Genomic DNA, 15,643 nt, shown 5'->3' on the forward strand with positions numbered 1-15,643 from the left:
ATTTTACTTCCTTTTGGAATTGTAACAGGTGGTTGTAACACATAGGCCATAATTTGTACATGTCCTGTAAAATCTGCATCAGTTACTCCAGGTAAAACAATTACTCCTTGTCTTCCCGTTGAGGATCTCCCCAATAAAAGTCCTCCAACTGGAGAATTCACATTACACAAAGGTCCTTTTACTTCAGTTGGAATTAAAGTCACTTCTTTATTATTCAAAGTTACTTCTACTGTGGTTGCCATGTCCACCCCGAGACTCCCCCAGGTGGCTGGGTTGTGCTTGTGTAAGAAACCACATTTCTCATCTGTGTTGTTGGAGCCTGTACTTGTGTCTTCGCGCGTAGACTCATCACGCTGTGCTGCATGTTTCCCAACCTTTTATGTCTACAAGCAGCAGTAGCATGTGAATCTGAATTACATGTGTGACACCAAACAGTCTTTGAACAAGTACGCCTTATGTGTCCAGGTTCACCACATTGATAACAATTACCAACTCCTGATTTACCATCATTCCCTTTTCGCTGTTCACCTTTATGATTTGATAAGGCTGCTGCAATTATATGCCCTTGCTCCTTCATCGCAGCAATAAAGGCAGCCGCTTGGTTATTTTGTTCTGCTCTAGTAGCTCTAATCAACATTTCATCTACAGGACTTCCTTGGGGTAATGTTTCTAAGATTGCTCTTGTTCTTGGATTAGCCCCCTCAAAAGCGAGGGTGCGGAACAAATGTTTCTGCAGATCCAAAGGTAAATCAGAATTGTCCTTTATTGCTGCAGACAAACGGTCTACAAATTGCCCCCTGACGAACAGTGGTATAGGAAGCAGTTTTTTCTTGTCTGGCACAGATAAAAGGGCTCGATGTGCTAAAGTTTGAGCAAATTGATGCATTTGTATTGGATACTGCAATTGAACCTGCGTAGTAGAGTAAGGTCCTTGCCCAGTTAACATATCTGCCTGTACACCAAAAAGGAATCTTCTATATTTGGATCTTGATGTCTATTTGCTTCCTTTACGGCTAGTCTCTTCCACTCCCTCTCAAACATTAGATACTGAGAAGGAGTCAATAGCAGGGAAGCAAGTCCAGCACAATCAGCAGGTGAGAGAACGTCTGCTGTGAAAATAAACTGTATGGTCTGTTGTGCAGCCTCTGAACGCAGACCATGAGTAGTGACCGTTTGCTTTGCCTGTTGCAATATTTTCCAATCATGCGGCTCCCAATTATGTGCACCAAGATTATTAACCACTACTGGACAAGCTAACAAGCTAGTCACCAGCCAGTCACCCTCCAAAATAGCATCACGAACAACACCGGACCAACGTTGTTGAATTGGATCTTTTACCAAGTTCAGCATCGGAGGGGCAGTTGGACTAACTGGAGGAACTACAGGTATTGGAGTAGTAGGCAGATTCATTTCAACTCGCTCTTCCAGTTTTCTTAATTTATCTATTACCTCCTGTAAAGATTTCTCTGTATTTTTATCACAAAGCCTCTCCCCACCTTCCTCCTCAAATTCGTCCAATGATGTTTCAGGAAGAGGAGGATACAACATCAGATGGCGCTTTTGCCCCCCTTGATTTGGTCTACGAGCTGTCGCCACCCTCCGTTTTGGCCTTGCTCCACCCACAGCTCCGATTGGTGCAACAGGACTCGCTGCTCCTCCTTCCTGGGGAGGCTCAACAGGCTCTTCTGGTTTCGGCTCAGTTACAACAGACCCCCGAGGAATAACTTCCGTTTTGTCTGCTGTCTTGTCTAATAACTCCTGTACTGTTGAACACGCAGAGGCTGACATACCCTTCATAAGACGAGTATGCCCAACTCTGAAAAATGTAGCCAAGCGAGAAGGCTTAGGTGAATCACCCTTCTGCTCTATTGGATTTTCTACCACATCTCCTCCCAATGCTTCAATAGCTCCTGCCGCTTTTTTTTCTGCCTTCATTGTTTCCAGGGTGTTAATTATAGACCACCACGTAGCTCCTAACGCTTTAGCTTCTTTGCCTTCTTTACCTCCCTCAATTGTACTATCCCAGAGGCAATTTCCCACTTCTCTCCATTCCGTGGTACTAAATAATAATGTGGGCTCAGGAATTTTATCCTTTTTTCATGCCCAGCGAACTAAAGCCTCTACATCTGTTTCCTTAGTGCTCTCACCTCTCTTAGAGAGGATACTTGTCAAAAGCCTAATTGCCGCGTCTGTTTCCATCGCGGTCTTACTTCAGCAGGGGTGTGATCTGCAACTCTGACACCGAACTCTGGACTTCGCTTTTGCCTTCTAGGTTCCTCCCGCCTCCGACCCTCCAGCTCCCAGATCGGAATCCAAGTCCGATGCATGGAGACTTCCGCGTTTAGGTGAACCGCGTTTAGGCGAACCGCATTTAAGCATCTTAAAGGGTCCCTGTTCGGGCGCCAGATGAAGGTCCCTGTGGAGAGTCGGTCGAGTCACGACAATCACACCAATATGATTACATGTCGAGCTCGCTTTATTAAACATTCAGGCTATATTTATAACTTAAACTAAATCTTCACGCGATTCTACATACAGGTGATTGGATAAAAGTCTCTGATCACGTGAGCGTCCGTATCGCTGATTGGTGAGCATGCTGCAGGCGCCTGATCAGGGTGTGCTGACTTTGCGGTTCCCAGGTCCTGTTCTGCACCTGGCTTGTTGTTTGTGCATAGCTTGTTTTCTTCCTCAAACTGCTTGGTTCAAGGACAATTTAAAGTTTCTCTGCAGTTACAATTAACAGGCCTGGGTTGTCCAAACTGGACAATGGTAACATATGTCCTCGGTCTTTTAAAAATTCCTCTACAACCAAGTGTATCTACAATCAATTTGTGATCTTCCACATTCACCTTTTCCCATTTTGGTAACATATTTGCTAGCTGCCACTGGTTAGTTCCCAGAGCCAATAGGGAAGATTGCAAAGGCAGCTGCAGTCCTGCCAGATCATTAGCTGTAGTTGCCAATTTGTTTATTAATATCTCTAAGTCAATGCCATTCAGAACCCCCAATCCTGTTCCCAAAACACCAGTTAGGTCTCTCCGAGTCTGTTTCTCAGAAGGTGTCCGTTTTTGCAGCCAGGTTATCCACCCCTCTTAAGTGGGTTTTAGGAAAGGAGAGCAGGCTGGCTGAATATCTGAAACGTTAACTTGCATACAAAAAAGCACAAACGGTCTAAGCCCACTATTGATCATTCTAAGAATCTAAACGTCCCTCCCCCAATACACACATATAAAATCTGTTTTGATAAAAATGTCTTTGTTTGAGTCGGGTTTTTAAGAGTCCAGTTTCCATGGCCTCCCAGAAGGTATCCCTCGGAGTTCTCCTGTAAAAATATAACAACAGAGCTTGCCTCCCTGAGGCAGAAAGAGTTAAAACAATGGGATTATCCAGCGGGTATTTATCTTATGTTCCTTTCCCAAGGCATCAGAGGCTACCCAAGTGTTGGAAGAAGGGTTCGCCGGAGTCAAGAAGACGCTCAATATGAGTTATGCATCTTGCTCAACTTTATTAGTTTCTAACACTACTTATATAGAACCGATACACATGCATATTCATAAAGCAGAAATATAATTGGTTAGTAGTCTCTAAACACGCACGGTTCTCACACCCCTAATTATCATGACTAAAATAAGCATTCTATCCATGTAGCTAATTGTGTTGCTGTGCTTCAGCCTTGTAGTTTGTTACTCCCTATTTTCCCATACCGCTCCCTATCTTTCTTGGCCCTGCACCTGCTTTCCCAGCAGCTGTATCTTGTTACAGCCACAGCCTGTTGGCACAACATAATTACTTGGTCTCAGGATTCAAGAATAGCTCAAGGCTACCTTTCTTGTTAACTTCAGCACAGCAACTTCAGTACAATTCTGATTACAGGCCTATTCTAATACCAGGCCTGGATTGTGCAGATCTTCAGAGATTCTAAAGCCGCACTTCTGCAGCCATTCTTCTACACCCAAGCACATGCATTCAATGGGGTTTTCAGTACCTGTTGTACATTTCCCACAGTAGGAAGTGCCACCAGAACGGGTTGTCCTGGGAAGTGAGCTGGGTTCTTTGAATCATTTGGTCCCTTTAATGAGGGAATCAAGGAAGGAGCCGTTGGGCAAAAAGCAGTTATTTTGGGGCATCCGTTTACTCCTCACCTATCATTTATACCTTTAACAGCTTCCCACAAGCGGACATCCCAATTTCCCTCATGAAGTTTCAAAAGTCGTTTTAAGAGACCATTGGTCCTTTCTACAATTCCATTAGCTTGCGGATAATACAGGGTATGAAACACCCATTTAATCCCTTCGCTTCGTGCCCAATCCTGTACAATTCTGGCAGTAAAGTGGGAACCATTATCAGATTGTATTTCTCGTGGCTTTGGAAAAGTTCCAAACCATTCATGCAGCGCTTTCACAGTGTTCTCCCCCATAGCCCTGTTAAAGGCTTCTGCTTGGACTAGTCCTGATGTTATTTCCACCAGCACAAAATGTTTTCCTCCCAATCTCTTAAAGGGGCCAATATAATCCACCTGCCAGGCATCCCACAAGCCTTTACCCTCCCTTAAATGTAGAGGGTCATCCTCTAAAGGGTGTCTCTCAAGTCGTCTTCGACATTGTTCGCAGGCTGATATACAGGTTTTACACATTTCTCTGGTGACGGGCCAGCCTCGGGCAAGGGCTTCACGGTACAGATCTTTAGCTCCTGTGTGTTTGCATTTTACATGCAACCATTCTAACAGGCATTCCCAGTCTTCTGAAATCTGGCCCTCCCATACAGGAGCTAGCCTTGCTAACTCATCAGCCCGGTTATTCCATTCTCCCACTGACCCCCCATCTATCTGATGGGAAGCTACCCAACCTACAGCAAAGTTCCCTCGGCTAGCAATACTTAAGATGTCTTGCCATTTTTCCTTTTGCCACACTGGAATCCTATTAACCTGCCATTCATTTTGCTCCCAGAAAGAAAGCCATTCAGTACATCCCTTAAATGCAGCATAAGAATCAATATAAATGTAAACAGGAGAAGTAGTTTGTGCTTTGCGTTGAAAAACGCTCCATACTGCAATTAATTCACCAACTTGTGCACTACCCTCTCCCTCTGTTATAATTTGCTCATTGGAAGAGGTATGGAGTGCTACTGCTCGGTATTTCCACACTTTTCCTTCCCTTTTGGCAGAAGCATCAGTAAACCAAGCACTAACTGACTGTTCACAGGGGGCCACCTGAATGACTGAGGCAGGTTTATCTTGGCCCTCGTCCAGGCTCTCTACTTCTTGTATAGCTAGGGTTTTTTAAGCTCCTTCAGATACAAAGAAAGTGTTACAATAGTGTTCAATCTGAGCATACCACTTTTGTACTGAGACTTTCTGGGCCACCCCGTCAGGGGGAGGAGTCCCGGTAGTGACTGTTTTTATAACTTTAAATGGGCCTCTCAATATAATGGGCCAGTGTTGGTCCCCTGCAAGGCCACAGTTCCTGCCAGAAAACCTGTTCCAGTATGGGATCTTCTCCACAGAGACCACATTTTCTGCCAGGAGCCTGCTCCAGTGCAGGCTCTCCACAGGTCCACTTGCTGTGGTGTGGGGTCCTCCACAGGCTGCAGGTGGATATCTGTTCCCTTGTGCTCCCTCCATGAGCTGCAGGGGGAGAATTTGTGTCACCACCATGGTCTTCACCACAGGCTGCAGGGGAATCTCTGCTCATGCTGCTGGAGTACCTCCTCCCCCTCCTTCAATGACCTTGGTGTCTGCAGAGTTGTTTTTCTCTCAATTATTCTCACTCCTCTCTCCCAGCTGCGGTTGTGCAGTATTTTTTACCTTCTTAAATGTTATCACAGAGGTGCCACCATCTCATCCAAGAGTCTTCATGATAACACCTTAATGAGAGCAATTGGCACTTGCTGTTCTTTGATATGAATCATAGAAACATAGAATCATAGAATGGTTTGGGTTGAAGGGACCTTTAAAGGTCATCTGGTCTACTAGAGAGGCTTGCTCAGAGCCCCGTCCAACTTGACCTTGAATGTTTCCAGGGATCGGGCATCTCACCACCCTCACAGTAAAGAATTTCTTCCTAATAACTAATCTAAATCTACCCTCTTTCAGTTTAAAACCATTACCCCTTGTCCTATCGCTACAGGCCCTACTAAAAAGTCTATCCCCATCTTTCTTATAAGCCCCCTTTAAGTACTGAAAGGCTGCTATAAAGTCTCCCCAGAGCCTTCTCATGTCCAGGCTGAATAACCCCAACTTGCTCAGCCATAGGAGCGGTGCTCCAGCCCTCTGATCATCTTTATGGCCCTCCTCTGGACTTGCTCCAGCAGGTACATGTCCTTTTTATGTTGGTGGCTCCAGAGCTGAACACAGTACTCCAGGTGGGGCCTCATGAGAACATACTCGAGGGGGAGAATCACCTCCTTCGACCTGCTGTCCCACGCTTCTTTTGATGCAGCCCAAGATATGGTTGGCTTTCTGGGCTGCAAGTTCACACTGCCAGCTCATGTCCAATTTTTCATACACCAGTATACCCAAGTCCTTCTCTGCAGGGCTGCTCTCAATCCCTTAATTCCCCAGCCTGTATTGATACCGGGGACATGCAGCAACCTGGCAACAGAGAGATCATCCAAGAGGCTGGGCAAGGTGGAAAGCTGTTTAATCTTCTCTGTATCTATGATGGCTACTCCAAAAGCCCATTGGTACCCCCTTGGGTCCTTGAAGTACCCTCTCCTGAGGTAGTCTATGCCAAGAAGACATGGGGCCACTGGGCTGGTCACCATTGGGTGCTTTTGCTACTTGTCCCCTATTAAGCTCACCTCAGCCTCCAACACAGACAACTGTTGGGATCCCCCTGCCACTCCAGAAATCCAGATGGGTTCTGTGACCTTATACCCTCATGGCATTAGGGTACACTGTGCACCAGTTTCCACCATAACCTTGTACTCGTTTGGGTCTGATGTGCCAAGCTATGAATCCACATAGTGGAGTAAACCCAGTTCTCCCGTTCCTCTTCCTGGCCAGAGTCAGGGCCTCTCTACTCCTGGTCAGAGCATTCCTTACCTCGCTCCTGTAATTGCAAAGCAGAAGTCCATTCAGTCCATTCATCAGGAGCAGAAGTAGGATCAGCCCTTCTACTCTGTCTGGGGAATTGCTCAACATCAAACAGAGCAGTCATCTTCCTGGATGGACTCTTTTTGGATGCTGTTTTTTCTTGCAATTCATGTGTGTGAGCTTGTAGGTTTGAAGTAGGTGCACCGTCCCAATTCCTTATGTCCTCCCTGTGGTCACACAGATAGAACCACAGGGTGTCCCACAGTTCCCTTTCCCTTGAGCAGAAAAAGGCTGATTCCATATGGCATTCTTGAAAGCTGAGACACCACCCTGCAGGGACAAGGAGGAAGACATTTACTTTGAATTGTTGGACCTGTTGGGACAGTTTTTCCATAGCTGAGACATAGGCCCATAGTGTTGGGGAGGATGAGAGTTTCTCTTTGAATTGATAGAGCTAGCAGGCCAGTTTATCCACAGTTGGTGCCTCAATGTCTGTCCAGTCCATTATCATCAGGGTGCTGGCGTACAATGTCAGTATGTTCCAGTACAAACTTCCACCACATGGACCATGTGTGCTAAATTTCATCCAGATCTTTGGAGGCCTGGTTGTTGTCCAGGTTGCTGTAGAACACCACAGCTAATTCCCCCAGATACTGGGCACCTCCCTCAGTGGTGGTCTACTTGCCTTGGTAGTTTACAACATCTTTCTTTTAGAGGTTACCTTGCCATCATGTTTGACAGGAGTCTGTTGAGGCAGAAGGCTTGGACGCAACTTATACGACCAATGTGATCAAGTTAGTGTCACTTTATTAATAGACTCACAGCAATTTATACTCTACAGGTGCTATTAATAGACTCACAGCAATTTATACCCCCAGCTAAAAATACACACGCTACGCAGGCTTTGTTATGTAAAAGGTGATAGGTTAAAACTACTCGTTCACACGCTTCCATCTCCCCTTATGATTGGTCCCGGTGCGGCGCCCACACGCTGCTCCCCCCTTGTGCAGGCATCCTGTTTTTTCTCATCTTTCTGTCCGACTCTCTTATGTCTCTGTGAATACACAGTTTCTTTGTCTCCCTTGGCCTTGCATATGTCCTTCACAACAGCTGCAGCTTGTTACAGTTTCGGCCTGCTCAGCCTGCTATTACAACACAGTTACTTGGTCTGGATTGCTCGTGATATGTCCGTTGTCTTCCAGCCACTCCACAAATCCCCCTTTTTTGTTTTTGAGCAATCCAGACCCCTTTTATCATTCTGTTCATAGTTCTCATAAAGCAATTCCACACACAGCCCAATATCATTAAAAAGATTACAATGGCAATTAATACCATTATCCCATGCAGAAACAAATCTTTTAACCATCCAGTAATTCCTAAACTCTGTAGCCAGTCCATTAACCCATACTCAATCTCTATAGCCTGTACATTTTTTCTTAACTCAGCAAGCTGCTTATGAATAGAGTTTGAGTGATCAGTCAAATTCATGCAACACTTTCCATAGTGCTGTTCACTATAGGCTACTCTCTACTGTTCATGCTGTTTCCTTATCTTCTAGAGGTGAGATCACATTCCTCCTTTGTTTCTGTCTCATCCTAGTTTCTTCTCATACTCCCTCAAAGTTATTTACCTCTTTGCTGCAGGATCTCAGCTGCACATTGTCAAAGCAAGGCCAAAGCTGCACATTATCAATGTCAAAACAACCCACTGTCTCTGTTCCATACAATTCTACAATTCTCCCCGCTTTTTTTTTTGAACAGCTAGTACCAGGTTTGCCATGTTCTGCAGGGCCCTTGCAAACATGACAGCAACCAAGGCAATAGCAAACAAACAATACTGCCAATTGAGTGAATGGATGCCAAAAAGGCTGACATTTTCTCAGATTTTGGTAACATGTTGCTGCAATGGGGCGCCTAAAATCCACGCAGCACATACCATCAAAATCCTCACAGCCATGTCCTTGAGCCAACAGCTAAAAGCCAATAGTTGCTCTGTTTTGTATGTCATAGTGGTAAATTTGACTCACATTCTTAACTGCCTAACAAACAAGGTGATTTAACTCTTTAATGCTTTCCCTGCTGTTGCTCTGGATAAGAGAAGAACCGCTGCAATACGTTCCCATCAGTTCCATAAATCAACTACATCATTACATGCTTCATCCAAAGTTATATTGCATTTAAGCGCATGATGCTTATCAGCATGTTCACGTGTTGATTTATGTGGGTGTCATGGTCCCATCATAACCTCCTACTACATTAGCATCTACATAAAGACAACTATTGACATTGAAAGTGCAAACAACATCAACTTCTTTTGGATTAACATTATACAGAGGTAATCAATTATCCCAAATATCAAGGCTTTCAGTAAGATTCTTCATTCCTCACATACATTCACTTTTTTGCAACAATGTCTGCAAATCAGGAAGGGCACACCAAACAAGGACTGGTTCAGTAAGGAGACCACACATTAGTTGTTGGGTTGACTGGCGGCAGCAGTGCTCCCACGGTCTGGCACGCTAAGCTCAGGCTGCTGCATGCTCCACCAGGCTCAGGGCAGAAATCATTCATGTAGTTACATAGCTATACATCACTACAAGCATGCAGACACCTATTACACACTAGATAACCATGTTCATCTTTCCTACTCTCCTTCACAATACCCAGCTGTTCTCTCATCTCTTGTTAGGTCAGACATTCTCCATCTTCCTCTCCTATATCTCTCTTCAGACATTCTCTATCCTCCTCTTTTTTGCTTGTTAATTGAGACAAGGCAAAGGTTGTGTGTAGCTGGGTTAAAAGTGTTCCTAAATGCATTCAGATACTTCAAAGTTCATTCCTAGTCATGCAAAAGCACAGGTAATCAAATGACATCGTTAACTAATATAATAGACATAGCATTCATATAATGAAGAGCACTGAGATAATGTTTTCTTATTTTATTTAATACTAAATTATTAAATAATATATTTGTGTACAATTATTATAATTAAACTTATTATTAAATTATTGTTTATTTAATGTTGCTTATTATGTAGTTTACAACCATTTGTCTTCTATAATATTAAACTGTTTGACTTCTTAATCATACAATCACAGAATGGTTTGGGTTGGAAGGGACCTTTAAAGGTCACAAAATTCAACCCCCCCCTGCAATGAGCAAGGACATCTTCAACTAGACCAGGTTGCTCAAAGCCCCATCCAGCCTGACCTTGAATGTTTCCAGGGATGGGGCATCTACAGCCTCTCTAGGCAACCTCTTCCAGTGTTTCACCACCCTTGTAAAAATTTTTTTCTTTACATTTAGTCCAAATCTACCCTCTTTTAGTTGTCCCAGTTTAACCCCAGCTGACAACTAAGTACCACACAGCCACTCGCTCACTCCCCCTTGGTGAGGTGGGGGAGAGGATTGGAAGAGTAAAAGTGAGAAAACGCATGGGTTGAGATAAAGACAACTTAATAGGTAAAGCAAAAGCTGCTCATGCAAGCAAAGCAAAACAAGGAATTCATTCACTACTTTCCATTGGTAGGCAGGTGTTCATCCATCTCCAGGAGAGCAGGGCTCCATCACACGTAACGGTTACTCAGGAAGACAAATGCCATAATGCCAGATGTCCCCACCTTCCTCCTTCTTCCCCCAGTTTATATACTCAGCATGACGTCATATGCTATGGAATACCTCTTTGGCTAGTTCAGGTCACCTGTCCTGGCTGTGTCCCCTCCCAATTTCCTGTGCCCCTCCAGCCCTCTCTCTGGGAGGACTCAAGAAACTTGACTTAGTATAAACATTACTTAACAACATTCAAAACCATCAGTGTGCTATCAACGTTGTTCTCACACCAAGTCCAAACCACAGTATTGTACCAGCTACTGAGAAGAAAATTAACTCTATCCCAGCTGAAACCAGCACATTAGTTTGAAACCATTGCCCCTTGTTCTATTGCAACAGGCCCTACTAAAAATTCTGACCCCATGTTTCTCATAAGCACCCTTTAAAGTCTTGAAGGGCCACTGTAAGGTCTCCCTAGAGCCTTCTCTTCTCCAGGCTGAACAACCGCAATTCTCTCAGTCTTTCCATATAGGAGAGGTGTTCCATCCCTCTGGTCATTTTTGTGGCCTTCCTGTGGACCTGTTTCATCAGGTCCATGTCTTTCTTGTACTGAAGACTCTGGAGCTGGATGCAGTACTCCAGGTGAGTTCTCACCAGAGCGCAGTAGAGGGGCAGAATCACCTCTCTTGACCTCCTGGCCATGCAAATCTGAGGTCTCTTGTAAAATACCAGTAATATGGACATTTTCTTGACATTTTTTGCCTTCCCCTTATCATCTTAATCTAAGTAAAGCTCAGCAATAATCCTACTGCTATGCTTTGTTATTTTGTGTTCACATAGCAGTGAGCATAATTTATATTCATTCAGTGATTTACTGACTTTAGGATCATTTCCGATTCATTATTGAACAAATTAAATTATGTTCTTAGAGTTTTGATTGCTGTTCATCAAACTTAACACTATTGATTTCTGATTCTTCTTTGATTGCATACCTCTATTGTATGTTTATCTTTGGCCTGTAATCCCTTTGGGGCAGGAAATATGTTCTTTTTTCTGCTTGTGCAGTGTTTGGTGCAAAATGGTTGATGGATCTCCTGAAGTCCCCTGTAACACAAATAATGAATAAGCAGAGAGAAGAACGTTCTGATGTTTAAATCTCTGGACTAAAATTTGGCAGATATGGACTGAATTGTTGTTGTTTTGAGAACTTCACCATTGATACTGGACAAATCATGTAATCTTTACTTGGTTGGTTTTTTTTTTTTGGGGGGGGGAAAGCCCTGCTTTTAGTGTCACATATACATACACTCAGTTTCTCTCAGTGCCCTTTATTAAATAAATTACTGGTTAACCAGAAAGAAACTCAGTTTGGGGAAAGTTTAAGTAATTCTTAAAGACGAAAAGGAGAGATGTGTTCTGTTAGTTGTGCATCACCTCACCAATGTATAGTTATTCCCAGTAATATTTTTATCTTTCTAATACTCTAAGAATTTCCTGATGCAGGAGAGAAGGGGAATGAATTATATATCTGCCTCATGTTGTGATGAGGCTTCTGTGCATGTAGCTTTCAAATTTTATTGGCTTTTTTTTCTGATACTTTGCTTTACAAATAAATATCTAATTTATAGATTAGTATTTTTAACTCCACTGAGTGTTGGTGTTTAGGATGCTTTTCCCACAGCTTATCATCTTGCATGTTTTAAAAATTCATTCTATTCTTAATGATTATATTTTTTCTATGTTTCTAAAATATCTAGATTATATTGTGTATCTGTTAACAATATACATGGCATTTGCCGCTTTTTAAAAAGTATACCTTATTTCAATTTTAGATTATAAAATGTTAAATAAGGCTGATTGCAATGCTGACCCTTTTTGTGTCCACTATATTCACAAAGCCTCTCCTCCTTTAGTATAGCGTTGTAAATGCTATGTAGATAAAATGATCAGGATTTTTCTTTTAAACTATACATTCATTTTTAAGCTATCCATCATACAAAAAATATCCTATTTAATCAATTCAGTGCTTTGTTTCTGTCCTGATATTGTTTGGCTAATTATTTTATGCCTACTTCTAAAGTTCATTTTTTTTTCATTCAATTTATTATCAGACTGATGGAGGGATATATCACTTATTTCATTCACTTATTGTCTCACAAACTCATAATGCATCCTGTGCTCAATAGTATAATTTACATGGAGTATATGTATCCTGTGAAGTTCAATTTTTCAACATTCCATTGACTAACCACAGAATTATTGCAGGGGGAAGTGTCAATTATAGCTATAAAAGATTCACATCAGAAGTATCTATAAAATCCCAAACAAACCAAAGAAGCAGTATGTAGGGTTTTTTTGCTAACCCAGTAAATACTTCGGAATTTGTAGGAACAGAAAATATTCAGAGGCTGTCCATAGGCAAATTTCTCTAATCATCGTAGTAGCTGAAAATAATTAAGATATTAATGATTTTATACCTTCAAAACAATCTGGATATATAAATAACTCTCAATTCATAGAATCATAGAATCATTTCGGTTGGAAAACACCTTCAAGTCCAACCGTTAACCCAGGACTGCCAAGACCACCACTAAACCATGTCCCTAAGCACCACATCTACACGTTTTTTAGACACCTCAAGGGATGGTGATTCCACCACCTCCCTGGGCAGCCTGTTCCAATGCTTGACCACCCTTTCAGTGAAGACATTTTTCCTAATATCCAATCTAAACCTCCCCTGGTGCCACTTGAGGCCATTTCCCCTTGTCCTACCACTTGTTACGTAGTAAAAGAGACCTTCCTCCGCCTGCCTACAACCTCCTTTCAGGTAGTTGTAGTGAGCAATAAGGTCTCCCCTGAGCCTCCTCTTCTCCAGGCTAAACAACCCCAGTTCCCTCAGCCGCTCCTCATAAGACTTGTCCTCCAGACCCATCACCAGCCTCTTTGCCCTTCTCTGGACACGTTCCAGCACCTCTACATCCCTCTTGAAGTGAGGGGCCCAAAACTGAACACAGTATTTGAGGTGTGGCCTCACCAGTGCCGAGTACAGGCACTGTACATCATTTCCCTTGTCCTACTGGCCACACTATTTCAGATACAAGCCAGGATGCTCTTGGACTTCTTGGCCATCTGGTCACACTGCTGGCTCATATTCAGCCAGGTGTCAACCAGCACTCCCAAGTCCTTTTCCGCCTGGCAGCTTTTCCAGCCTGTAGTGTTGCGTGGGGTTGTTGTGACCCCAGTGCAGGACCCAGCACTTCTCCTTGTTAAACCTCATACAATTGGCCTTGGTGCATTGATCCAGCAAGTCCAGATCCCTCTGCAGAGCCTTCCTACACTCAAGCAGATCAACACTCTCCCCCCAACTTGGTATCGTCTGCAAACTTCCTGAGGGTGCACTCAATCCCCTTGTCCAGATCGGTGATAAAGATGTTAAACAGAACTGGCCCAATACTGAGCCCTGGGGAACACCACTTGTGACCAGACGCCAGCTGGATGTAACTCCATTTACTACCACTCTTTGGGCTCGGCCAGCCAGCCAGCTTTTAACCCAGCGTAGAGTACAGCTGTCCAAGCCATGAGCAGCCAGTTTCTCCAGCAGAATGCTATGGAAGACAGCATCAAAGGCTTTACTAAGGTCCAGGTAGACAACATCCACAGCCTTTCCCTCATCCACTAGGCAGGTCATCTTGTGGTGGAAGGAGATCAGGTTTGTCAAGCAGGACCTGCCTTTCATAAACCCATGCTGACTGGGCCTGATCCCCCGGTTGTCCTGCACGTGCCACGTGATGGCACTCAGGATGATCTGCTCCATAACCTTCCCCAGCACTGAGGTCAGGCTGATGGGCCTGTAGTTCCCCAGATCCTCTTTCTGGCCCTTCTTGTAGATGGGCGTCACATTGGCTAACCTCCAGTCTGCTGGTACCTCCCCAGTTAGCCAGAACTGTCGATAAATGATGGAGAACGGCTTGGTGAGCTCCTCTGCCAGCTCCCTCAGTACCCTCAGGTGGATCCCATCCAGCCCCATAGACTTGTGCATGTCTAAGTGGAGCAGCAGGTCAGTAACTGTTTCCTCCTGGACCGTGGAGACTTCATTCTGCTCCTCCTCCTCCCTGTCTTCCAGCTCGGGGGGCTGAGTACCCAGAGGGTAACTGGTCTTGCTATTAAAGACTGAGGCAAAGGAAGCATTAAGTCCCTCAGCCTTTTCCTCATCCTTTGTGGCAATGTTCCCCACTGCATCCAGTAAAGGATGCAGGTTATCCTTGACCCTCCTTTTGCTTCTAATGTATTTGTAAAAACAGGTTTTGTTATCTTTTACAGCAGTGGCCAGCTTAAATTCTCGCTGGACTTTTGCTTTTCTAATTTTCTCCCTGTATAACCTAATAATGGCATCCTTGGAGTCCTCCAGAGTTACCTGCCCCTTCTGCCAAAGGTGGTAAATTTTCTTTTTTTCCCTGAGTTCCCGCCAAAGCTCTCTGTTCAGCCAGGCTGGTCTTCTTCCCCACTGGCTTGTCTTTCAGCACATGGGGACTGACTGTTTCTTTGCCTTTAAGACTACCTTTCTGAAGAACGTCCAGCCTTCCTGGAGCCCTTGGCCCTTCAGGACTGCCTCCCAAGGGACTCTGTCGACCAGGCTCTTAAACAGGCCAAAGTCTGCCCTTTGAAAGTCCAAGGTGGCAGTTCTTCTGAGCCTGTTCCTTCCTTCTCCAAGAACCAAAAACTCTATCATTTCATGATTGTTATACCCAAGACGGCCTCTAACCACCGCATCACCCATCAGGCCTTCCCTGTTTGTAACCAGCAGGTCCAGCAGGGCATCTCCTCTTGTTGACTCACTCACCAGCTCTATCAGGAAGTTATCTTCCACACACTCCAGGAACCTCCTAGAGTGCTTCCTCTCCGCTGTGTTGCATTTCCAGTGGACATCCGGTCGGTTGAAGTCCCACTCGAGAATAAGCGCTAGTGAACACGAGACTTCTCCCAGCTGCTTGTAGAATGTTTCATCTTCCTCTTCATTCTGTTTGGGTGGTCTATAACAGACTCCTCCCAGGATGTCTGCCT

General features: G+C 44.1%; 1 protein-coding gene across 13 annotated transcripts in view; it reads left to right on the plus strand.

Annotated features, from left to right (window-relative positions):
* Positions 1-15,643, plus strand: part of LOC129783026 (adenomatous polyposis coli protein-like) — a 127,620-nt gene that overhangs the window by 70,543 nt on the left and 41,434 nt on the right. Inside the window, exon 1 of one of the 13 annotated variants that reach the window (XM_055792675.1) lies at positions 10,784-11,224. The exons of the other annotated variants lie outside the window; for them this stretch is intronic. The gene's annotated coding sequence lies outside the window, so the exon portion shown is untranslated. Of the gene's footprint in view, positions 1-10,783; positions 11,225-15,643 lie in introns of those variants that run through there. 13 annotated transcript variants of the gene reach the window in all.

This window comes from Falco peregrinus, chromosome W (genome assembly GCF_023634155.1).
Source record: "Falco peregrinus isolate bFalPer1 chromosome W, bFalPer1.pri, whole genome shotgun sequence".
In the NCBI taxonomy this organism is placed as follows: domain Eukaryota; kingdom Metazoa; phylum Chordata; class Aves; order Falconiformes; family Falconidae; genus Falco; species Falco peregrinus.